The following is a 25,595-nucleotide window of genomic DNA, read 5'->3' on the forward strand; positions in this document are numbered from 1 at the left end:
AGTGCTTAACACTGTGGCTCTCTTACACTATGCTGGGCAAGTCCTAAGACGAAGCTTCCTGAAAGCTCACGTTTCCAGTGGCAGGAAGCAGCGTATGCCAGGTCAGTGAAAGAGCTATGCGTCTGCCATGTTTTACTGGTGAAACGCTCCTTTCCTGGCCCGTCCTGATTCCCGTGTGTCCGTATGTGGGTGTGTGAGTGAGTGTTGAAAGAGCATCGCTCAATGTCACAGTGTCAAGGTCAGACTGCAGAAGACCTTGTGGGACGGACTGGACTGTGGTGGCCATGCTTGCAATGTGCAGTCTGCTGTACTGAGCATTTCTTCAGCCTTCCCCAGCCCAGTCATGGCGCTGTAACGATGATCCCCAATGGGGAGGGTTTTCTGACACGAATTCACGAAGGACTTCTGGCCGGTTTAAGGCTTTTGTTAGAAGACGCCCTGAGTAGGAACCGTCCTTCGTGATTCCTAGGGGCTGAGGGCACTTGGAGACACGGGCTTTGTCATTTATGGGAAGGACAGTCACGGAGGTGTGCTACTGCGTGAGACTGTATGGCAGCTGGGAGGGGAGGGGTTGCTTTGTGCGGCCCACCAAGCAAAAGGGTTTTTTTATATGGTTAAGGTTAGGGTAGGAGAGAGAGACCAGTGAGGCAGGCCCTGAGCCGTTGTGCTGGCTGCAGGCTCCCAGGGAACGGCTCCTCCAAGCCCATCCCAGGGTCGCGGCCTTGGAATGGCCTTGCTGATAATACGTACTCCGTGGCCAGGTCTCGAGCTGGGCCTGGAATGTACGAACCAGGTGAGTGTTAATTTCTGCTGGCCTTGTGTAATTGCAATATCGATCCTTTAGGTTGGGAACAAAGTGCGTGTTAATGCGGCGAACTCCATCAGCCTGTTGAGCCATTAACCGGGAAGCCCGAGCTTAGTGTTAAATAGCTGCTGTTTTAAAAAAAATGATTGTTCTGTGTTATATGTATTGCAACTTGTAGGTTTATTTTTTCATTTTCCCTTTTTTAAACCTAATGGAAGATGGGTGTCTTGGTTATTTAATTTATTTTTTTAAACCACAGGATGTGAAACTCTCCCAGTGCTGTTGCCATTTTCGGTTTCTGGCGAGATTAGTCAAGCGGATTGCTAAATGCATGTTGTTTGTTTCTTTTCCTTTTTTTGTCTCACTAGGCTGTTTTTTATCTCCCAGCAAACTTTTCCAAAGGTGATGGCTAGCTGGGGAGATGAGATGTCCACCCTCTGCAGACTCACTGTCTCCCCCACACCCCCAGCTGCATATCAATCTGAGACTTTTTTTTTCTCCCCTCACTCAAAGGTACTTGGAGATTTGGACTTTCTTTCTGTTATCTTCCCTGCAGGTTAACATTCTCAAAACAAGTGCCCCTTCTCCTCTAAGAAAACTAGAAATGGAAACCTTAAAATAAAAATTAAAACACCCTGAAATAGCTATTTATTTTTTAGTTCTATGATTTCACTTTTCCCCACACGTATGTGTCGCCAAACTGGGAGACTCTGGGTAGAGGACATTAACCTTTTACCTTCTTTCTGATGTCTTACTGTACATTGGCACTGAAAATATGGGGTTAGAGGGGCGATCTTGGGAGAGCCAGGCTGGGCTCTCGTTTTATTGACAATGCCTGGATTGGGGAGGTGGTTGGCTCAGGGTAGCCCAGTGGTGCAGTGGCAGGCCGGAGGCCAGTGGGGAGACACTTTGACACCTGCCTGATGGTTGTCCCTGATGCACCAGATTGCTGTCATCAGAGGTGGCCTGGCCTCTGACCTGGAGGGGCTGCCTCTCCAGTCACAGGTCCACCCTTTCTCCTGAACCCTGAAGACCAGAGTCAGTGAAGCTTGTGCCAGGTGCTCTAGAAAGCAGCACCTGGCATGTTTAAGAATGGGACTCTAAATGGTGAGCCAACTGGTGGCTTAGGGAGCAGAACCAGTTCCATGCAAACAGGCCCAGGTTTAGTAAATTCTGCGTCAAATGGCAGGGGACCCAGCCTGAACTAAAGTCCTACCAGGAGCCGTCATTATATGCGATCTTGGTTAATCTTCATTTTCTCATGGCCCCTTGGTGTCCCAGTGCAGCAGACACTCTTTCCAGAGGGCACCCACCGGACATTTGTCCAGTCTGATGGAAGGCATCCATTACAAAGGGCAGAGGGGAGAGTCCGTTGAGCGATTGGTCTTCTTGGGGTTGGGGTGGTGAGAGGGGAAACTGGAAGTGGCAGATTCCATCCCTGTGGGCCACTGGCCTCAGGACCATCTGCTGACACTCCACCCACAGGCTTGCCGATGGAATAGGGTGGAGCCGGGGCTTCTCAGACCTACTCTTTCATAGCCTGAGGGCCCCCTTGGCCATCACCTGCCAACACCCACCGTCCTGTGTTCTCAGATCCTTGGGAGAGGGCTGCACAGTAAACTTTCTCACACACTGTTGCTTTCCTCCTGGGAAAAGGATCTCAGGCGAGGAGGGAGGTCTTCCGGATGGGCCAGGTACTCGGCAACAATACGCAGCATTTGGGAAACAACTGTGGCATGATTCGAGATGGGAGGGAATTAAGTAGCATTTGCTGTACCATCCGGGAGTTGCTGCGTGCCCTGGTGTTTTACCAGTATTGTCTCCTCCGTATTCACAAGCCAGCAAGGGTGGTGGTGGTACCTGACACACATTTTACAGACGAGGAAATGGAATTCTGCTAAGGCTCTGTCTCAGAGGTGATGGGGCTGCCCTGCTGCTTTGTTCATCTGCCAAGGATGCTTTGGTTTTCAGTGACACCACGCCATCACTGTAGAAAAGATACATCTTAAGCATATCTTCAGCATGGAGGACATCAGCAATACGTGCAACTCCTATTTTTTCTCCTGAGCGGAGCGTTTAACCCATTCAACTACTTTAAGCTGTGCCGCCACGCAGCAAGGAAAACCGAAAAAACAAAAAATAAAAAACAAACCAAACCCGCCACCACTGAGTGGATTCCAGCTCAGAGCGACCCGATAAAGGATCTCCAACGTGATCCAATGGTCCAGCATCAGGCAGCCTTACCTTTCTCCCAAGAGGTGGTTGGTGAGTTTGAACCACTGACCTTGCAGTTGGCAGCCCAATGATTACCCCGCAGCACCACCAGGGCCTCTCCCCACAAGGAAAGCAGATAAAGTTTCTGCTGTTCAGGAAGATGGGCTCACTCAAGAACCACAGCCGATGTTCCCGAGGCCACTCCCCATGTTGTGCCAGTGACAGGTTTTCCGGCACTAGATCACCAGGTCGTCTTGTGAGAGGTCTCTGGAGAGACTCAACCCCCCCCTTTTTGCGGTTAGCAGTGCATCTTTGAGGACTCCTCTGTCTGGTAGCCCTGCCAGGCTAAGTAGCTTGCCTGACCTCAGAGTCGGTAAGTGGCAATGCCGAGCCACAGATTTCGAAGGCTGGGCTTCTTCCTGCGTTGTTCATGGGCTGGGTCTCGCAGACCTCGTTGCCTGGACACTCGGAATTGGGTCTAGCCGATAACAGCGGGTGTATGGGAAGTGGCGTAGTGTTGGGGGTAGAGGTGAAATCCACTTGAATGTGCTGAGTTTAAGAAACTTAAGCATCCTGTGGAAGGTCCTACTGTAAGTTGGGACCCGAGTTTGAGGCGGGAAAGGGCAGAACTATTAGACTTGATATTTTCAGATTTCTGTCTGTGACCTCAGGAGCCCTGGTGGCAGAGTGGTTCCACGTGGCCCTGGTAACCCGCAAGGTCAGTAGTTGGAAACCACCTGCTGCTCTAAGGGAGAAAGAAGGGACTTTCTACTCCTGTCAAAAGCTACAGTCCCAGAAACTCAAAGGGGCCAGTTCTACCCTGTCTTATAGGGTCGGAATTGAGTCAGTGACAGGCAGTTTGGTGTGTGTGTGTGTGTGTGTGTGTGTGTGTATGTGTGTGTTCAGAAACCCCTCATGAGTCTTTAAACAAACAAGTCATAGACTTTTGTGTTAGTCTGGATAGACTAGAAAAACAAATCCATGGACACACATATATGTATAAGGAAGAGATTTATATACGAGAGCAATTGTACATTAAGAAAACATCCAGTCCAAGGCCATAAGTCTGGTATTATGTACAATACCAATCTATAAAGTCCTCTTCAAACTCACGAAACATGAAATGACGCCGAATGCAGAAGATCACAGGCCCATGGGTAGAAAGTCTTTGGGTCCAGTGGCGTTGTAAGCATCTCAGCACTGGCAGGGGTCTCTCTGTGGCTTCTCTGGCTTCAGAGGTCTGGCTGCATCCATGTGGCTTGTCCGGCTCAGGGCACTAGGTAGTTCCATGTATCTTGTCACCTGCAATGTCTCCCAGGGAAGTCAGCAGAGAGAGAGAACTGTCTCCCGCCTCCAAGGAGGAAGTACTGGATTTCCCAGAATTCTCAGGAGAAAGCCATGCCCATACAGAGGCCTCATTGGCTATGATCTGATTGACAGGCTAGACTCCACCCCTATACTCTTAATCCTCAAATTGACAAATGATTATAAATCTACCACAGGCTTGCGTACTGAATGATGACCATCTCCCTTATTTCAGTCGCCTCACTGCAGAGGTTCATGAGGATGTGCCCAGGATGTTGCCAAGTGGAATCAGGTGTGGTGGCAGAGGCAGGAACTGTTGGAAGTGTCTCCTCTCAAGCGTTTTCTGTGGGCTATTTGATGAGAGACAGAGAGACAGAGAGACAGAGAGACAGAGAGACAGAGAGACAGAGAAACAGAGAGACAGAGAGATAGAGAGACAGACCTATTGCGGTGGACTTGCTTTCCTATGCAGGATGGGAAACGAGTAGGAAGGGGGCTTTTCAACATTGGTATCAGTGTTTCACAGGCGTGTTTTCTTCTTTTTTCATTAACACTCCTCTACAGAACCTTCTTAGATTTTTTTTCCTCCCTCCTAATGCCTTCCTCATAAAATGAAATGGGATAACATTTGTGTGTGTGTATATATATATATATATATATATATATATATATATATATATATATATACCTTAAAATAACAGGAATAAATGTGTGTACACAAAAACCAAATCTAATCCTGTTACTGTTGCATTGCTTCCGATCCATAGTGACCCTGTAGGGTGAGGAGAACCCCCTCTGGGTGTCCCAAGCTGGAATATGGGTAGAAGCAGACTGCCACATCTTTCTCTCCAGGGGGGTTGTGAGTCTGGGTGCGTTGGAGAATCAAATCCACAGAAACTCATGCATGAGAGAGTTTTATATAAAGGGTAAGTGCACATCAAGAAAATATGCCAACCCAGTGCTGCCCCAGCCCACAAGTCCAACCTTAGCCCATATATATATATATGTCTGACACCAATCCACAAATTCCTCCTCCATCTCACAAAACACACGCAATGATGCCGACTGCAGGAGGAAAGCTGAATCAGTGAACGTGTAAGCATCTCAGTGCTGGCAGGGGTCTCCACACGGCTGCTCCAGCATCCAGGGCTGCATCGGGGTAGGTCCATGTGGATTCTCAGGGATGTCTTGCAGGAAATGAGCTTTGCCAGCGGAAGCAGGGAGCTGGAAAAGGGAGTGGCATTCTGCTCGGACCATTACAAAGCAAGAGATTTGTGAACTCGAAATGCGAGGCTCACCGAGCCATTTATCTCTTCACCCTTCAATTAACCCCACCTGTGTTTATTGACCAGGTTGGCACAATAAACTTTAACTATCTCAAGGGGCGATCAGTGGATTCAAACTGATGATCTTCTGATTAGCATCCAAGTGCTTACCCAGCATGCATGCCCCTACTCACCTTTGTACTCACTGCCCTTGAGGGGATCCTGATTCATTGTGATCCTCGGGGAGTGGAGCAGTTGGTGGGATGGAGCCCCTGACATTGGGGTTGGCAGCTCAATGCAAAATGCAAACCCAACTCTGACACTGGCGTTCCTTCCTGTGCCTTTACGGCTCCTTCTATTTATTGATAACCCCCAAACCAAGCACCCTGCCATGGGAACTCCCTATAGGCTTCCCAGAGCTGTCTGTCTCTCTGGGAGCTGAGAGCTCCTCCTCTGTGGCATGGCTGGTGGGTGTGAATGACCTACCTCGCACTTAGCAGCGGATGCCAAACCCACTGTGCCTCCAGTGCTCCGGTGTTCAAGGGGGCACCAAAAGAACCCCCCCCCCAGAGACTGCGTCAAATGCTTTTGCACCAAGGGGCAAAGAGGTTGGGGTGTTTCTCCACCAGGTCCCACTTTCCAGTGTGCTGTGTAGGTTCAGTTGAGCCTGCCCCTGGGTCAGAACGTGCTCTCAGGCAGAGAGAGTTGCAGCTGGCAGGAGCTTTCTGTAGGCAGCGCCCTTTGGGGTTTGCGCTGTCTGATGGCAGCTGTCAGGCCCATGGTGAGTTTCTCTCCCATGACCCTTAACACGCTAACAGTGAAGGGAATACATATATTCTGATGAATTTACTGGGGAAAAGTGCTTGGGTCCCCTATTCCCGATGTAAAAATCAGGGCTGTTGAATATTTGATTTTCCAAAATGAGCTCCACCCATCTCAAAAGTATCTGGAGTCTCAAGTGATGGGTGTGTGTGTGTGTATGTTTATGTGTATGATCATCAAATGTTAGCCCATTAGCTGCATCATCTCAGACTGTCAGTTACAACCTTGTGAATTTGTTCTTCTCCAGGGAATTGCCTTGATTCCTATGAAAATGACACGTTGCCAGGAGCCACCCCCGGTATTCCCAAGTACGTAGCCACATTGAAGAATTCAGACCCAGAATTCTTTCGCCTTCTCCATATTGTCCCTGTGCCCTTCCCTACTTCTAACACCTAGACACCTGTGTACCTGCTGGTTAGCGAAGTTCTGACCTTGGTTTTTGCAACATCAGGCAAAATATGCATCATAAAGTAACACACTGCTAGGTAGGCGTGATTAAAATCTTACTACCTACCAGACATTGCTTCACCATGTGATTTCACTTCTTGTCGTGGGAACTGTGAGGCCTGCTTTCGAAATGCGCTTTTTCCAGTTTGGGAGACTGGGGCTTTGAAGAGCTACATGGTGTTCTTGGTCACAGGCAGTGCAAGGTGAAGCAGGGATCCAAGCCCGCCTCTGCAGCCTCAAATCAGTGTCACTACCCTCCCTGTGACAGGACCCCCACCCTGTACTCTAGAAGGAATCCAGTGCCTGTTCCGTGGGTTTCAGAGTCCTTTAAGTATATTATGGCTCACACACATTATCTCCTGGATGCTCTCCCTCTCCCCCAAACATGTCTGAAGTCTGCCCCTTGTCGCTGTTTTACCGATGAGAAAACGCGATTCAGAGAACTTGGATGTCTTACTGTGGTATACTTTAGAGAAGGTGGCAGGTATATCACCTTTCAAGGTGTTAAGAAGTGTGTTCATTTGTGTGTCATCAAACACTCCCATGTGGAAGAAGAGTGAGCTTTCCTATTTTTAACCCCCGTAGCACCAGTCATATCAGCCTGGGGTACCACCTGCACTGGGGTGTGTGACAGTTTTGGATGGTTCTGGGTTGGATCTCTTGTTGTGCTTGGGAACTGGAGTGTTGTGCCCTTCGCTGCCTGAACTGCTATTAACCACCCCAGTCTGTGTGTATGTGTGCATGGATATGCGTGAGCATGAACATGCTTTCCTGATAAATGGCTGCTTCTCCATACTTTCGCTTTAACTGCCCCTTCTGGGCGGTGATCCCGGGGGTGTAGTGGTCATGCATTGGGCTACAATCTGCAAGGTTTCAGTTTGAAACCACCAGCCACCCCGAGATGGAACTTTCTGCTGCTGCGAACAGTTCTAGGCTTTGAAACACATCGGGGGTCCTACCCTGTCCTATAGGGGCAACTCGATGGCAGGGAGTTTGGTTTTGGTTTTGACCCTGCCTGGACACCTTCCCACTTTCTTTTACTCTGGTCCCCTGGGTGCTTCCTGTGAGAAGGGTTTGATGCAGTTTTGTCTTTGTCTAGTTGTGTACCTTCCCCCTCTGGAGCAGCATCACAGCCATGTCCTTGACCCCAGACACAGGATCTAGAAAGTAGGATGCATTTTATGATGTGTCCAGACTGAAAAACTCAGCTTGGTGTGGAAGCAGCCCCAAGGTTGGGGGACACCTTCTGGTTGCAATTCAAGGTCAGAGGTTTTAACGATGCTCTGACTTGCCTTCTTAGTGACTTTGTCCTTTTTAATTCATAGGCAAAGTCAGAAGTTGCTGGAATTTAAGGTTAACATCACCTCTAGTCCACTGCAGCGCTTTCATATTGCATCTATACTCTTGAACTTCTGAAGGAGCTTACCTCTCCCTGGGGAATACACTAAGTCTTTTCTTCTAGGATTATGCAACCAGTCTATAGACGTGGACTGAGTTCTTACTAGGTGCCAGATGCTGTGTCAGGCTTCCAGGAGCTTCTGCAGCCAACTCTCCCTGGCTCCTGCCCTCTGGGCATCCCCAGGTAGCAGAAGAGAGAGTCCAAGAGCAGAAATAACGATCCTGGGAAGGAGAACCACATGTTGTCAGGGTCGGGAAGAGGCTGGTCTCGCTTGTGGATTCTGCTGGGGCAATGGCAGGGTATTCTGGGTGGAGAGCTGTCTGAGTCAGGCCTCAAAGACTGGCTGGCTGTGGATCTGCACGGATGGGGTGAGGCCTTTACACATGAACAGAAACCCAGAGGGCCTGGAGGTGGGGCAGAGTTGGGACATGGTGTTTATAAACGGGAAGCTTGGGAGGTAAGGATGTCACTTGAGTTGGGGCAAACTTACAGGCGTCTTTGAAAGGATGGGGTAGACACGTTGCCCTGTCATCAGCTCACCTGTCTGTGCCTGCTGGAAATAAGCCAGAGCAAGGAGGGAAAAAACCCACAAGGAACATCAGCCTTGTGTGTGGGTTTAATTTCGCCTACCCCCCCCCATCTTGCCGTGGTTCAGATTGCTCCCTCCCTCTGTGCTGCACACCCTTCCTCAGTGGGATTGACCACACGGGGTATTCAGACGTTCAAGGAAGATGGTGGCTGTGTTGGTCTGGGTACTTTAGAGAAACAAATCCACAGAAACTCATGTATAAGAGAGAGTTTTATATAAAGGTTAAGTGTGTGCATCAAGAAACTATCCCAACCCAGTGCTGCCCAAGCCCACAAGTCCAACATTAACCCATATGTCCAACACCAATCCACAAAGTCCTCCTCCATCTCACAAAACAGATGCAATGATGCCGACTGCAGGGAAAGCCGAATCAGTGAATGTGTAAGCATTTCAGCGCTGGCAGGGGTCTCCACACGGCTGCTCCAGCACCCTGGGCTGCATCAGGGTAGGTCCATATGGCTTCTCCTCGGGGATGTCTTGCAGGAAGTGAGCCTTGCCAGCTGAAGCAGGGAACTGGCTAAGGCAACTGTACCCTGGTCCAATCATCACAAACCAAGAGACCCTAGAACTAGAAAGGCTAGGTTCACCGAGCCATTTATCCCTCTGCCCTCAAATTAACTCTACATGTGTATATTGGCCATGTTGGCACAATTAACTTTAACTATCTCAGTGGCTCTGGAAGTATTTGTCAACACAGACAATTCTCTGTGTTGTCCTTATTTTTGCTGTTATTTTTGGCAGCTGTGAGTAGATCCTTCACCCGAGGTGACTTCACACGCTGTGTTTTGGGGACACCGCCCGGCCCCGTGCACCGTCCCCTTAACCAGTGGCAGATAGGACCGTTGTGATCTATAGAGCTTTCCTTGGCTGATTTTTCAGATGTAGATTGCCAGACTTTTCCTCCTACTCTTCCTCTTCACCATCCTAGCAGCCTGCATGCCACCACTGACGAATGAATGGAGGCTGTGCCTGCGGTGCCTTGACAGGAGTCCGGGCTGGGTCTCCTGCTTGGGAGGTGAGACATCTGCTGTTGACCCACTGCTACTAGGAAACCATGCGGGTTGGTTTTTGGACCTGGGTGTGGAGGGTTAATTCCCTGTTATTTCTCTGCCCGCGGGGCAGTGGCTAGCCATCTTCACCACTGTGGAGAAATGTCCAGGTGTATAGGCGAGTGGGGGGGCTGGGAGTGGCAAGGGTACTGTCCTCACCCAGCCCAAGGCAGATGGGCTGGGAGGCCGTGGAGCATCTTTGCTCTGTGTCATGTAGGAAAATTTTACAAGGCTGTTATCAATCCCGTGCACCTGCCCAGCAAGCGTATTGCAGGGGGTGCGTATTAGGGGACTGAAAATATCTGTCGGCATGCAGGTAGCTGGTCCACATGACAGGCAGGCTAGTGGGCAGGATTGGAATAGGAAACCACTTACAGTTTGTGAAAGTTGCATCTGCAATCCCTGCGGGTCTGATGTGCCACTCGACCCGGGGGCCCGGAGCGTGAGTACTTAATACTGGCCTTTGTAGATGGTAGCTGTGCTTAGCATTTATCCTAAAATAAAAAAAAATTGTCTTTGCTTAAATATATACTTTTGGTTTGCTTCAAAGTTGGGGTCAGCTTCCAGCCGTGTTTTGTCCACTCTGTCCATGGAAGGACAGATTCCATCCAATTGGGGACAAACGCTGGTTCTTCAGTGCCATCTTTTGAAGACTAATAAAAACAACAACAACACACAACCAGACCAGAGTCACAAACATCCGTGCTCTCCTTTTGAGGATCACGGAGAGCTTTCTGGTTAACAGAAACCCAGCAACCTCCTGTGTGCCCCGTGAAAAGTCAGCATCCACTTGATGGCAATGAGCTTGTTTTTTTTTGTTTTGTTTGTTTCCTGATTAAAAAACAAACAACAACAACAACCCCAAACTCACTGCCATCGAGTTAATGCTGACCCATTGGGACCCCCTGTGGGTTTCTAAGACTTAACTCTTTACAGAAGTAGTAGAAAGCCCAGTCTTTCTCCCTCGGAGTTGCTGGTGGTTTTGAACTACCGACCATGCAGATCACAGCCCAACTCGTAACCACTATATCACACTAGGGCTTCTTTCCTAAGGAGGTCTACATAGTGACCCAGACATGTGGGACTAGTGTCATCTCCTTGGGGGCAGTGGTGTGGTACATCTCTAGAATTCCCTGCTGCCTTGTCGGAGATCCACATTCGACTCCCAGCCAGTGCTCATTTACAGCCACTAATCATCTGCTACTGGTGTCTTGCCTGTTGCTGGGATGCTGGGCAGGTTTCCCTGTGGATTCCAGCCTGAGACAGATGGAAAAGAAAGGCCTGGAGATCTTCATCTGAAGAAGTAGCCAATGGGACCACCCTTGGGGTCAGAGTAGGCCAGTCACATGGTGTGTGCGGTAGCCAATAGTGGCGGGTTGCTTCAAGGGCAGCAAATGGCAGCACCTCTCGGTTACAGATGAGGAACCTGAGAGACAGAGAAGTCACTGGATCCAGCTTTCCTAGGTGGGACAAGAGCACAGGGAGTGTGCCTCCCGGGCCCGGGTTTCTGACCCTCATGCCTTGTACACGGCCTCCCCAGGCATTCAGTAAACTGCCCCAAAGAAGCCTAACTGCAATGCAAGGAAAGAAGTCTGTGGTCACGCCCCAGACTTCAGTCTGTCGTAGGGCTCCTGGGGCCTTTATTCCATGTCTGGGGGACTGTGCCGCTGGCTCTGTCCCCAGCCCATGGATCCTGGGGGACCTACATAGGCTCTGGGTCCTGGGGAGCTGGGGCGAGATGGAATGGTGGCTGAGAGGGGCCCCAAGGTGGGCAGCCTGGAGTTCACTTTGCCCTTCCAAGTTGGGGCATTGACTACTCTGCGTTTGCATCTTGAATGCATATTAATACGAGCTGATTTTCAAGTAGGAAGAGACATTTGGGGGCTGCCAGAAGGCATGCCGCAGAGAGGCTAGCCATCACAAAGACACTGTGCTCTGTGCCCTCCAGAACTGTGACAGGGCTCAGCTGTCCGGGCAGTGTCCGGCGGTGGGCCCCAGCTGTGTCCTTCGCCTCCTGGACTTCAGTGGCGACCTCTTTGAAAGGAATGCCTGGAGGATGATCCCTGTGCTTCACCGGCTGAGTGTCAGGAGCATGCAGCGCTTATCCCCACAGGAGGGGCTGGCTGCCAGGGTTTCACCCCCAGCACCATGGAGAACCCACTGTGTGACCCTGCACAAGCGACTCAGCCTCTCTGTGCTTCCATCCATCCTTCCCCTGACCCCTCACTCTGGAGAAACAGGATGGTTGGCATCTAGTCACAGGATCCTTGTAGGGATTGGGAGAGCGAGCAGTGACAGGCTGTTCAGGAACACCTTTTGTAGCCTTCCGTTACCCTCTGATGTCACCACCATCAATTTGGCTGTCTGCATGGCTGCCCATTTCCGGTGGTGCCTGTCAGGCCACCGACAGAGTGACTGAAAGTGAGTGAGAACAGCAAAGGTGAGACAGCTAGGCGAAGTCTCGGAGCCCGTGGGGGGACCCCCAACTCCCTGACCTTGTCACTAATCTCTCTCAAAACTCCACTTCCTGGGCCCCTTCATGGGGACACCCAGATCCAAGTGTGGGTGCACGGTTTCCCTCCACGATCTCCTGTTGGCTGGGCATGCCACATGTCTCCCCAAGTGCAGACTGATGGGTGGGGAGGCCCCTGGTGTTTGGAAGCTTCAGCATTTTGATATCATCGCTCCCAGGTTTGCCTGTGACCTCCACTCTGGCTGTCCCTTGCCTGCATGCATGGCCACAGGGACTGGGTTGTGCTCTGGGGAGGGGAGCCCCGGGGCTGCAGCCTCTCTGCCTGCCCTTCTCTGTCCTGTGGGAAGAGAGGGCGCCTGATGGCAGCCCAGCCCGGGCAGCCGGCTAGCCAGACGGGCTGCCTGGCCTTTGGTGCCTCTGGAAGGGCTTGTCAGTATCCCAGGCTGGCTGGGCTGTGTCTGGGGCTCAGAGCTGGCCAGCAAGGCAGGAAGCCCCCTGTCTGGCTCCAGGAGGAAGGCGCCCAGCTGCGAGAGTGGGGGCACCTGACAGAGTTTGGCCTCGGTCACCAGGAGGTGCTGGCCTTTTCTGTGCTGTCCCTGTGGGCGTCCCTCAGCCCTCCTTCACATGCACTTTAAAGGAAGGCATTCACAGCCCTGGCCCTTTGGACAGTGTTTGAAAGACAAGGCAAGATCCGCTCCACCTCCACGTCTGATGGCAGGTCACAGACAGTGTCCAGTTTAAAGGCGACACTCAGCTTTGGAGGGAGAGAGGGAGCGAGGGCATGAGAGAGGTAGGGAGAGTGCACGTGGGGAGGGAAGCCCCAGCCACAGGTGCTGAATTCTAATCCAGGTCCAGTCCCTGGCTCTGAGAAGTCCCCACCTCCATGGGCTGCAGTTCCCAGCTGTAAAGTCAGGCAGCAATCACAGTGATCCCCCCTCAGAGCTCGTGGGGGAGATAACTAATGGTGGGCGACATGGCGAAAGTACAAGCTATCATTGGGTGTGAGAGTGCTTGATGACAGACCAGCCAGCTGGGGGCACTGGGTAAGCTGAGCTCAAGGGGCGCAGGTTGGCCCCTCAGCACGGGGGCTCCACCCCTCAGCCCCACCCAGGCAGAGGGGGCTGCAGGACAAGCTTCCCAAGGCTCCCCAGGGAAGCCCCCAAATGGCCAGATGCCCGGGAGGGTCTTTCCCTGCCCTTTTCCACACACAGGGGAACAAGGACCCTCCTCCCACTCCCCAGGCTTCCCCAGGCTGCGGGGGGCCTGGCACATCCATGTTTCCCTGGCCTGCCATGCCCCATACTCCTGCGATCCCCGGCCTTCTTTGAAGCACGGCTCTCTGGTGCTTCGCTGCCTCGACGACATCTCCAGACAGTCTGCTTTCATCTCCTGGTCCTCCTTCCTCAGTACCCAGCCTGCGCGCCTGCCAGTTCTCACAGCAGGGTCCCCGTGCCTGTCTCTGAGCATTCGCTGGACGCTTAACAATTATTTATCACACACACGTGAACACACACACTCACGCACACACACCGTGATGCCTGGCCCCTGGTGGTGCAGTGCTGAAGCACTTGGCTGTGTTTTAAGCACAGCAGCTGCTCAGCAGGGGAAAGGCATGGCAGCCTGCCTCTCTGAAGAGACAGCTGCAGAAACTCTGTGGGGGCAGTTCCACTCTGTCCTCTAGGGTCACAAGAAGGCAGAATGGACTCCATGGCCAGGGGGCTGGTTTAGTTTACCCAGGAAGAGAGATTCACACACGTAGATTCACACACGTCAGTGTTCCACACATCACACATCTTAACCAGCACCTAGCACACCCTGGGGAGTCCCTGGGTGGTGCTTCCAGAGAACATGTCAGCCACATGGAGGTTCCAGCCAACCCCGAGGCTCCCGAAACCGCAGTGGAGATGAGCGCTCTGCAAACCCGGTGGGCTGCCGGGAGCTGGAGTCCACTTGACTATGATGAGACTGATATTCCGTGCTGGGCTGGGTTCTAGATGCTGGTGAGGCCACCACAATGACGTGTCCACACCGGGTCCTAATGGAGTTTATGGGGTGGTGGGGGACAGACACCCAGACAGACATCAGGATGGCGGGAGGGAGCTTATGGGGTGGTAGGCAAGATGGGGGACGGACACCCAGACAGACATCAGGATGGCGGGAGAGAATGAGCATGATAGGCGCCTCTTGGAAGGGCAGGTCCGAGAAGGCATCTCAGCAGAAGTGTCACTAGATGGAGGTTGAGGAGGAAGCCTTGCACAGAGACCAGAGAACAGCCTTCCTGGAAGAGGGCGCAGTCCGCAGGGGCTCTCTAGGGGGAGGCATAGCATGCTGTGTGAAGACCGAGAGAAGGCTCACGTGTCTGCTTTACAGTGGCCGGGGAGGAGCAGCCAAGGGGAGGAGCCCATATTTCAGTCCTAAATGCAATTGGAAGCCCGGGGAGCAGGCCAGTGACATGACCTGGCTCACCTTCCTGGAGGTAATTCTGACTGTTATGTTTGGGAAATGGATTAGAGCGACCTAAGAGAAGATGTGAAATTGGCTTCTGAAAGTGACTTACAAATAATGAACCTGCTGTGTGTGTGTACCATTCTTGTTACGTTCTCAAATGGACTCTTCTAAAATCCTCCTCTCCGATAGAAGAAAAACAAAAAGCCATTTACTTTATTGGGAAACTTGCAAGTAGGAGATCCCAACAGCCCAGGGTCCCTGAAAACTTTCTGAGCCTCAGAGAGATTCTTAAAATATGCAAATTGTCGAGCTGAAGTAAACCTTGGGGTATTTAGGGTCTACCCGCTCATATCTCCATGTGGAAAAGGTATGAGTTCAGTCTTCATAATGGGCACCTAGCAAAATGTGATGCTGATCAATCATATTTCCCCCTGGATGTAGCACTTCTTAATTGTTTGTTTTATAAATAATGCATGCTTACTATGCAGCACAGAGAAAGCCAAAATGTAAGAAGGAACTTTTCTTGGAATACTATCACCCAAGCACATCTGCTGTTAGCCTTTGGCATTTCTGGTCAATGTTTTTCGCTATGAATAAGTTTCATTTTTCAAGTACAGATGTGATCATAGTGTGTGTGTAAATTTTGCAAGTTGGTATTCCTGCTCTCCCACAAAGGAACATTTCCTCATTGTTTCAGTCAGGACAGGTGAGGTTAGTCTGTAGTAACAAGCAGCCCCCAAATCACGCCGGAAGTTAACAAGTAAGATTGTGTCCTCTTTCATACTCTTGGGGTGGGTTAGCACCTCTTCAGTGGGTTCTCTTCACTCAGAGATCCGTAATGATGGAATAGTTATGATCTGCCATGTTGCTGTTCCCGACGGCTGGGGCAAAGGAAGCTCTGGGATGGCTTGCTTCAGCACTTTGACTCCAATGTATTGGCTCCAACTCTTACCTGATCTTAGTGACACAAGGCTGGCGCCCATCTCTGGAGAAAAGGCCTGCTGATCAGCCCCCTGAAGGTGACAGTCCAAGGAGCCCCACGGGCCAGCTCGACTCTGTCGTATGGTGTCATTATGAGCAGACTTATCTCAGTGGCATCCAACAACTAACAGTGCACAACTACAAAAGAGCCCAAAGAGGGTGAACCCATTATACTGGACAGTTGAGTGCCAAAATTCTTGGTGAGGAGTGCTAATGAGTACATTGCATTTTGCTGTCATTTACCCAGTCCAGATCATAAACTATCCCACGCATCTAGAAAATACCGTGGCGAATACCATAGTAGGCTGCGTGTTTCCCATCTTCTCTCTAAGACATCCCTGCTTCAGGCCCCTGGGTAGCCTCCTGCCATCCTGATACACTTCTTCCGAGACTGACCTGTTCTTCTAGAAGTCCACGGTCACTCCAGCATTCTTTGCCAGCACCGTCATTCAAAACCACCAATCTGTCTTCTATCTAAGAACCTCATTGTTCAGCTTCCACGTGCATAGGAGGCAGTCAGACACACCATGGCGTGGGTCAGGTGCCCCGTTGCCCTCAGAGTGACAGCTGTACTGTAAAGAGGTCTTGTCCAGTGGATTTACTCCGTGTAGTATGCCATTTGATTTCTTGAGTGGGTTTGAACTGCCAACCCGGTGGTTAGCATCCCAACACTGATCCCACAGTATCACCAGAGCTTCTTTCTGTAAAGGTTACAGTCTGGGAAACCCTCCGGGACAGGTCTACTTGATAACGCGGGGATGCCATGAGATTCATTGAATGACACCAGTAGAAAACCAGTAACAACTGCCGCTGCTGCTGCTACTGTTATTGCTACTCCTGCCACCAACTACCTTCCCACATGCCCTACGATGTGGGCGTGGCAGGTTTTGTGGCACTTTGTCCGGGTCAAGGTTCTCAGTGGTTTGGCACTTGAGGCCAGTTGAGGGATGTGCTGTGGGTCAAGCAGTGACTCAGGCCACGCCCTGATGATAACTCCTTGGGAGTGTGGCCTACTTGGTAGTGAATGCTGTGGAGAGCTTCACCTCTTGCTGGCCTGGACCTTAATCCCTAATTCCTGAGCCAGTGGCGCACCATACTGCCTGCTGACCCTGGGAGCAATCGGCAGCCTCCCACATTGCCTGCCGACTTTGGATTCCCTCGGCTCTGCTAGTCACAGCTCTGATGCGGACATCCACCAGCCGGTGGTTTTGCTGCTTGCCTTCCTGCTTCCTGGTTCATGAGCTCTGGCTGGCAGCTGCATGGTCCAAGAAGAGTCTCCAGCTTGACAACTGACCCACGGACTTGAACTGGACTGAGCCTACCACTCCTACAGTTGTGTGAGCCGGTTTTCTTAATATAACTTTCTTTTATATACCTCTCCAGTGGTCGCTGGTTTTGCTTCTGGAGGGAACCTAGCCTATCAGAGTGGGTGAGACAGGCATGTAGCCTCTGCTGCTACAAATGTGCCATTCCACACTTCCAAGCACCATGTCAGAAAACTGCTTTCAATTGCTAGAAAGGTGGCAACTTTTCATTAGGTTGGGATTTTACTCTCATGCGCAACTTTCTGTTTCCTGTCATTCATTTTTCATGTTGGTGGAGGCAGGAGGTGCTGTCGTTATCGGATCACTAATCTCTCCTGGATGTTCGATCACACTCCTTGTGACGTTCTCTAATATCTGTCTACTACCCCTCCCTCAGGCCTGGCTCCTCCATCTTCCTGGTTCTTGCTATACTGAAATTCCCTTTTCCCCAGCCTCCACTGGCTACATTTTCCCCCTTTCTTGGAATCCCTTTTCATTCGTTGGCATGGATTCCTAATTGACTTTTAATATGAGGGGGCTTCAAAAGGTTCCTGGAAAAATGTAGTTATCACGTAATTCCCTTTGCCTGTGAACTTTCTGAAGCCGCCGCGTCAACCTGGTGGTGCTGTGCGTTATGCATTGGGCTCCTGACCCCAAGGTCAGCACTTCAAAACCACCAGCCGCTTCTCAGACAGATGGGGCTTCCTGTTCCTGTACAGATTTATCGTCTAGGAAACCCAAAGCAGAAGTTCTACTCTGTCCTATAGAGTCACTGTGGATTGGAATTGACTTGATGGCAGTGAGGTATATTTTTTGTGAAAGGTGTGGCAACCTTTTTGTAGAATGAGAAAAAAATATATCCCTCACTTTATATGTATGTGTGCAGGATTCTGGACACCTAGCTTCTAGATCTTTTTTCCTTGCCATTTCAAAACACATTTAAATGTCTTCTCATTTTCAGTATTACGTAACATATACAATTCTCATTCCTTTATGGATGAGCTGATTTAATTTTGTCCTAACCTCTCTTTTTCAGTGCACATCCCCCTGGGAAATTCCATGAGGCTCTCTGTGACTCTTGGTGGGTTCTTTCAACATGATTTCTTTCGGCAATTCTGTGATGAAAATGGGAAATACGTGATTCTTTCCCATTCTTTACACTGTTATTTCCTTGGGATGCTGGCTTCCATGTCTCCAGCTTTTCCTTGGACCGTCCAGTCGTCGGAGGGAGTTCCTTATCCTTTTGGTCCAACTTTTCTATGAACTATTTTGTTTTAGCAGGCACGTTCTTAATTTCTACAAACTCATTTGCTTTGGTTCTCTAATTGCCTTTTTGAAAAAGGCAACTCCCCTTTCTTGCCTCATGCATATAATGCAAAGTTATTATTAAGTTATCGTTGAAAGTTCTCATTCTGCTGGATCTGCTCATCTCTTTGTTTTGTATAGATTTTCTCCCCGAGGTGTCTGATGAAGGCAGTTGGTCATTCATTTTAGGAATGTAGTACAGATGTGCACTCATACAGAGCACTGGCTCGGGGTTTGTCTGGTCCATGGGCAGCCACACAAGCAGGTGATGAGTTGTTGGCAGCCTTCACTTGGGCATGCCTGGGAGCAGTGCACACAAGTTAGACTTCACATCAGGCTGCAGAGAAGCCTAGTCCTGCGTGATGATCTCTTATGTAGAAGTTTAAGCTCCTTGTTCCAGAGAGTGTGAAGAATCTTTAGACATGATGTTTCTGGTTTCATCCTGGCATAAGTTCAGTTGCCGCTCGTAGAGAAAGAGGCGAGGGTGACGGTGAGGTTTTTTAATTCACCCATTGAACCCTTTCTTGCATTGAGTGTGCCACAGCCGCACGGGGCCACGTTGTGATTATTTGCAGAGGGAGCAGGTACAAGAGTGCATGTGGGAACATGCAGGAGACAAAGACTCTGGGGTGAGGCATTCTGGTGGGGGGGGCGCCCAGGGGAAGCTCCTGACCACCTCTGCTGTGATGCCTGAGCCAGCTCACTGGTCACCTGGTCAAAACATGCTGAGGAAGGCAGCTTAGCTGGCTGCCCTGCCTGCCGTTTTGATCAGAATACCCGGTGCCCGTCAGAGCAGGGACCTCAGGTGTCTCTTCACTCATTCCGAAAACGCTGCCTTTGCCTGAAGCACCTTTTGAAGTTCTGCTTTTGGAAATGCTTTGCAAGCCTGCCTAAACACACACACACACACACACACCACCACCACCACCACCACCACCACCACCACCACCACCACCCCCCACTTGCCACTCTTTGAGACATTTATCCAGTGTAATTGTTTCCATTTTGACCGGAAGTGGTCTTTTCTAAGATGACCTCTAGTCATCTTGAGGCTCCGGTGAATTTTACAGCAGCTTTTGAGCCTCTCCCTGGGACCTGCCCAGTGCTCAATGCTGAGGTCATGCAGTTCGTAGGCCGGCGTTTGTATTCTTGTGCCAAGCTCAGGGTTAGAGACCATTGCTGTCTTCAAGAGGGCACCTTCCTCAGCGGGAGACGTTCCGGCCGACTTCTAAGGTAGAAGAGGAAGGCACCCCGTGGGGAAGACAGGCCCCCAGGAGAGCAGTGAGCACTCTGGGTGCGATCAGTGGGAAACAGCCTCATGCCAGGCAAGAAGCAAAGAAGCAGGAACTCCAGAAGCAGTTGAGGATGCGTCGGCTGTGCCTCATGACCGCCTTGTGTTTCGGAGTAGAACGCTGCTCCACAGGGGTTTGCAAAGAGCTTGCCAGAGTTTCTCCCTGAGCTCAGTCTCTCTCAGGAGCCGGGCTCTTTAACCGTCTGCACGACCCAGGACTCGGACCCAAGGCAACCAGTGTCCACCTGCATGACCAAGTTCTCCCCCAGTTGAAGTAGACCCTCGGCGCACTGACACAGAGGCTGTCGACCACAGGGAAGAAGCCATCTCGCAGGATTCCATGGGTAGGACATTCTGAAAAAGGCACAACAGAGGGATGGGAAGGGGGTCCGTGGCTACCCTTCACCCAAGGTGAAGGGTAGGAGCCATGATGGACATGTTCTATCCGGTTATTGTGGTGGCTCTCATCAAAATAAGTGTTTGTCAGAATCCGTCAAGCTTATGCCTACGGACAAATTAAAATGCCGTTCCTCACCCTCCTTAATAGGCACACCCAGTTCTGGCAGCAGGTGCCTGCATTTCCTATTAGAAGAACAATGCTTTTAAGCTTAGGAGGGTGGGCTTAGTAAATCCTAAGCCTGCTGGGGTTTATCGAACCACTTTGCATGGACGTGACAACTAGAGTTGTGGTCCTTATTCACACATTTAAAGTGTTTCCAGGGCCTTTCTGAATCCTCAAAGGAAGATTATATTCAGAATGGTTTTAAGGTTGAGTGTACTTTATTAGGCCTTTTGAAAATTAGTAATTCACGCTTGGTGGCTTGGATGACTCCCTATTACTGAGTGGAAATTATTCATCAGGCCAAATAACACAGCCCCTTCTCATAGAAGGTTTTTCATTGGCCCCTGATGTGGAAGTTGTTTCTGAAATAATTCAATAAAGCATGATCTTTAACATGACATGGTGGCATGTGACGTGCGGCTTAATGATTTTTTTTTATAAACCGTTGCCTCCTTAAAAGGCTGGAGGGCTTAACACGCGCCAGGTCATGGTGCAGAATGAACACCGCAGGGCGCGGCTGCTCTACTCTGTTCTCAGTGTAGCCGAGTGGAGTTGGGGAGCCTCCCTTCCTCCTGGCTCTGCAGGGAGCTTCAGGCAACCATCTAGAAAAGGGGCAACTCAGCGTTGCTTAGGGACAGGGATGGTTCCGTGGAAGGAATGCCCCCCTTCTCGGGGGAGGCCACCCCTAAAGGAGAGCCACCTCCTGTGAGTCACCGCTCCTTTCGGTGTGGCTGGCTAGAGAAGCTGAACAGATTTCAGTGGACCTTCCAAATTCCACTGGACTGGGAAAAAAGGGCCTGGTAGTCTTCCAGGGAAAACCTGTGGTCAGATCCCCAACTGGCTGCCAGGCAGTGTGGAGGTGAGGCCGTAGTTTGTTCTATTGGGCTTGGGTTGCCATGAATATGGGTGATTCATTGGCAACTAATAACCACCACAATTGGACCCTATTGGGTACCTGGAGGGAGGTGTGAGGAAGTTTGGTGGTGACCGACAACGAGGGTCAAGGAACCCTGGTGGTGTCATAGTTATGCATTTGGCTGTGATCCAAATGGTCTGCAGTTTGAAGCCCCCAAGAGCTCCGAGGAAGAAAGACTGGGCTTTCTACTTCCCTGTAAACAGTTGCAGTCTCAGAAACCCACTGGGGGTAGGGGGCGTCACTCTGACTTGATGGCAATGAGCGAGAAGGAAGGGCAGGGGAAAGCATTTGAGGGACAGTTGAACGCAGAGAAGGAAATGCTTTCCATTGGATCGGCTTCCTACTTCCTAGTCTAGGTGTGGAACATCCGGTTCTATAGCCATATCCAATTAGCAGTAGTTGGTGCTCAATTAATCCTCGCTCGATGAATGGGAACCAGTATTTTCTGTATGATTTCCAGTTTATCTGCTAACTAAATGGTACGTAGACCTATTAAGATCAAGTGTAGTATCTTCTCATCAGTTTAATATCTGATACGTCCTCTACCCGAGGACAATATAATGGACTTTTGGAGCAGGGAGATGGAATGGGAGCTTGCTCCGTCCACTCCATGCATCGACCTGGTATTGCAGTACTTCCAGGAACGGTGCACCAAAAAAAAAAAAAAAAAAAAGAAAAAAAAGGATGAAGTATCTCTTGGAATCACTAGCTGAACACAAAATGACTTGAACACGAGACACCTTGCAGTGTTTGGTGCAGTAGCCAAATGCAGGGCTGGGAGGGCCTGGACAATCACAGGGAATGTGACACCTAATAATTGTGATCGTTATTATTAAGGTTATTTTTTCTTCGTTATAAAAATAAACACCTGTTCTGTGTCCAATAGAAAGATACGGACAGGTAGAGAAAAGAAACATGATGCCGTCAGCCAGAACCACTGTATGCGTTTTCTGTTCCTTTTCTCCTCCGCTCAGGAAGGATTATAACTCAGTAAGATTTTATATGCTGCTCTAAGTACCTAGGTCCAATACTTACTTTTCTATATAATTAGTTTCCAAAGAGCAGGCTATTTTGCGCAAACCGGTGTTGTGTAAAAACGGAAGACCGTTTTAGTTCACGACACGGAGGATGGCTATAGCGTTCCCTAACAGCCAAAGCACCTCACCACGTAAGTGCCACGCCACCAGGAATCGTGGCCAGTGCCTCAATCATCACAGCCAGTGATACTTTTGTCCAACAGCTTGACTTCTGATACCACCAAAGATTTGTTGTGGACCACTGTGCAGTATAACACAGCATTCCCCTAGTGCCTGAGTGCTTCCCCCCACCCCCCACCCCCACTACCAGGACCCAGTTCTACCTTACAAATCAGGCTAGACCAGAGAACACACATTGGTACAGATAAGAGCTCTCGGCACATGGAATCCAGGACAGATGAAACCCCTCAGGAACAGTGATGGGGAGTTGCCATATCATGAGGGTAGAGGGGATGAGGGCGGGGAAAGGGGGAGAAAAGGGGAACCTATCATGAATAACAGAAATGTGGGTAACGGGAGTCAACAGACAGTGTAAGATACACAATAACAGCAATAATATATAATTGATAAAGGATTCAAAAGGGTGGGAGGGTGGGAGAGGGAGGGAGTAAAAAGAGGAGCTGATACCAAGGGCTCAAGTAGAAAGAACATGTTTTGGAAATGTTGATGGCAGCGTATGTACAAGTGTGCTTAACACAATTGAATGATGGGTTGTCATAAGATTTGTAAGAGCCCCTCAGTAAAATGATGCATAATAATAATGATAAAAAGATTAGTTGTGAATGTGCAAAATGGTTGTGTAGTCGATTTTTTTTTTACTGTGGTTATAAACGTGAAATGCCGGATAATGAAACAGTCGATAAGTGAGGAGCCGGCGTGTTTCCTCCTGATTACGAAAACAAGAAATGCTAGAATGGATGCCATGAAAGACAAGTTTCTAACAAGTGCTGGCAAGGATGTGCAGAAACTTGCATTCTCATTCATGATTGATGGGTGTGTAAAAGGATACAGCCTTGGAAAAGCAGTTTGGCCATTTCTTAGAAAAGTCAAATATACATTTTTCATATGACCCATAATTTCTGCTCCTAGGTGTCTGTCCAAGAAAACTGCAAATCTATGTCCATAGAAGGACATGCATGCAGCCGTGGAGGCTATCCCAATGTCCACCCTCGGTAAATGGATAAGCAAAATGGGACTCAGCCATACACTGTGATGCTGTTCTGCAGTGAAATACAGTGATAACGTGCAACAGCATGGGTGAACTGCAACGTATGATGCTAAAGGAAAGAAGCCAGAGAGACAAGACCACACATCATACGATTCCACTTACAGGAAATAGCTAGAAAGGGCAGCTTCTGGTGGCACAATGGTTAAATATTGGGCTGCTCACCACAGGGCAGCAATTTGGAAGCAGTTGTTGCTCCATGGAAGGAAGACAGGGCTTTCTACTCCCCCAAAGAATTACATTCTCTGACAGTCACCAGGGCAGTTCTGTCCTGTCCTGTAGGGTTGCTATGTGAGGCTGGAGGCGGGAGCAAAGGTGATTTGGGGAGTGGTGGGAATGTTCTAGAATGATTGTGTCACTGGCGGCACCACTCTGTTAATATAATCACGTTGCATTTTCATTTTATACTTAAAGCATGGCTTTTCTGGGATGTAAATTATGACTCTCTAAAGGAGTTGAGAATAATGTTCATAGAGGCGTCAATGGAAGATGAGAAGACATGGAAAGGAAGAGGAAGACTGGTTCCAGTGAACTTGATGGAAACCTGGCTTCCATCAAGCCTGGTCTCCTGCCTGCGCCTCTGCTTCGGCCTTGGGCACACTAGAAAGCACGGGCTGAGGGCCAGCTAACCAACCTGGAATGGAATGTCCTAGACCACAGGAACCTGAAAAAATGACTTGTGTGGGAGAATATGTGAAAACTCAGAGGTAGGAGGAACCTGCCCAGGGGCCTGGTCTCCCTGTGGGGAGGGACTCCTTGAGAATGTTGCCATTGTGGGCTGTCGGGTGACTTCTCAGGACAGATGAGGACAGCCCCCAGGGTTCCCTCCACGGTGACCTTGATGGGAGCTGATCTCCATAGCTGTCCTTCGGAACAGCTGGTGGATCCGGATGGCTGACCTTTGGGTTCACAGCTGAGAGCTTCACCATTGTGGGACCAGGCTCTTTCATCACGGATCAGTTTGCCCCATTAAGATCCTAGATGAATTTCTTATAAACAATCTTATGGGGTCGTCATCCAAATAGCATCCAATTCCATGCTTCAATCACACCCAAGAGTGTTGTTCTGTCATGACCACCATAAATGTTAGAACACTCTTCTTTTGGGGGTTATTAGAGTCCCTTGTTTCAGGTGGGTCTTATCTAAGTTAGATAAGTTAGAAACAACCACAAAAGTTTATCAAAATATGCAACTTACATGAGCACTCAAACTCAACCAGATGCAATCAGTTAGTTCTGACTCAGGGCGACCGTATAGGTCGACTGGCCCCTGTGGGTTTCCAAGGATGTAACTATTTACGAGAGTGGAACGTCTCATCTTTCTCCCAAACTAACACTAGGGGTGTGTGTGGGGGGCAGTTTCATCTGTTCAGAGACAGGTGAGGAGAGGAAGAGAAGCCTGGTCTATAAGATACAAAATCTCGCATGAATAACTCATATGCACTTTCAGTGATTGCGGTGCAACAGGCTCGAGTCCCTGATTAGGGCTCAGAGGCTCCCAGAGTGGATTTCAGCAAGGATCTGGCCAGGTGTGCTCTTTGGAGAGCCATGGAAACAAGAGCTCAGAGCCAGTTTGGAAATCAAGGGATAAAAATGGCATTCCAGGAAGATAACCCTAAATAGCACCAGGCTAGCAATTTCAACATCAGATGAATTAGAATTTGAGGTGGAAAACATCAAAAGAGAGAAATAAAGGGTTGGCACTGGAAACGCTGTGGTATTCTAAGAAGATTATACTAGTCATGAACAAATACAGCCAGCAACACAGCCTCAAGCTATCTACAGGAATAATTGACAGAGTTATAGTAATAAATAGATCCATCTACCATTGCAGGTAGCATTTCTATTGTGTTCTCCTTGGAAACAGATCAAGCAGATAAAAATAAGACTATACAAGAGTTGAGTAACATGCCTAATAAGCTTGTACCCAGAAAATACTAGCTGTATATTGTTTTTGAGCACACATGGAATTTCCATAATAAATGGATCTTGGATCTAGGCCAGAAAGTCCTTTTCAGCTTTTGAAATGACTGATGTCATGGTTCAGGTCATACTTTCAGACGGCGGGAGACAAGGAGGGTTGACATCATAGAGGGTGTGGAGAAATCAATCAAAGAGGGATGGGAGAAATAGCAAGGACTAGGAAACCCGGATGTTAG

The 25,595-nt window shown here is 49.6% G+C and overlaps 1 non-coding gene across 1 annotated transcript; it reads left to right on the forward strand.

Moving 5' to 3' along the window:
• Positions 1-21,636: 21,636 nt before the first annotated feature.
• Positions 21,637-21,832, forward strand: LOC142423491 (U2 spliceosomal RNA). The gene has a single exon (XR_012779137.1). It is a non-coding gene; the product is annotated as a U2 spliceosomal RNA (small nuclear RNA).
• Positions 21,833-25,595: the final 3,763 nt, after the last annotated feature.

This window comes from Tenrec ecaudatus, chromosome 12 (assembly GCF_050624435.1).
Source record: "Tenrec ecaudatus isolate mTenEca1 chromosome 12, mTenEca1.hap1, whole genome shotgun sequence".
Taxonomy (NCBI): Eukaryota; Metazoa; Chordata; class Mammalia; order Afrosoricida; family Tenrecidae; genus Tenrec; species Tenrec ecaudatus.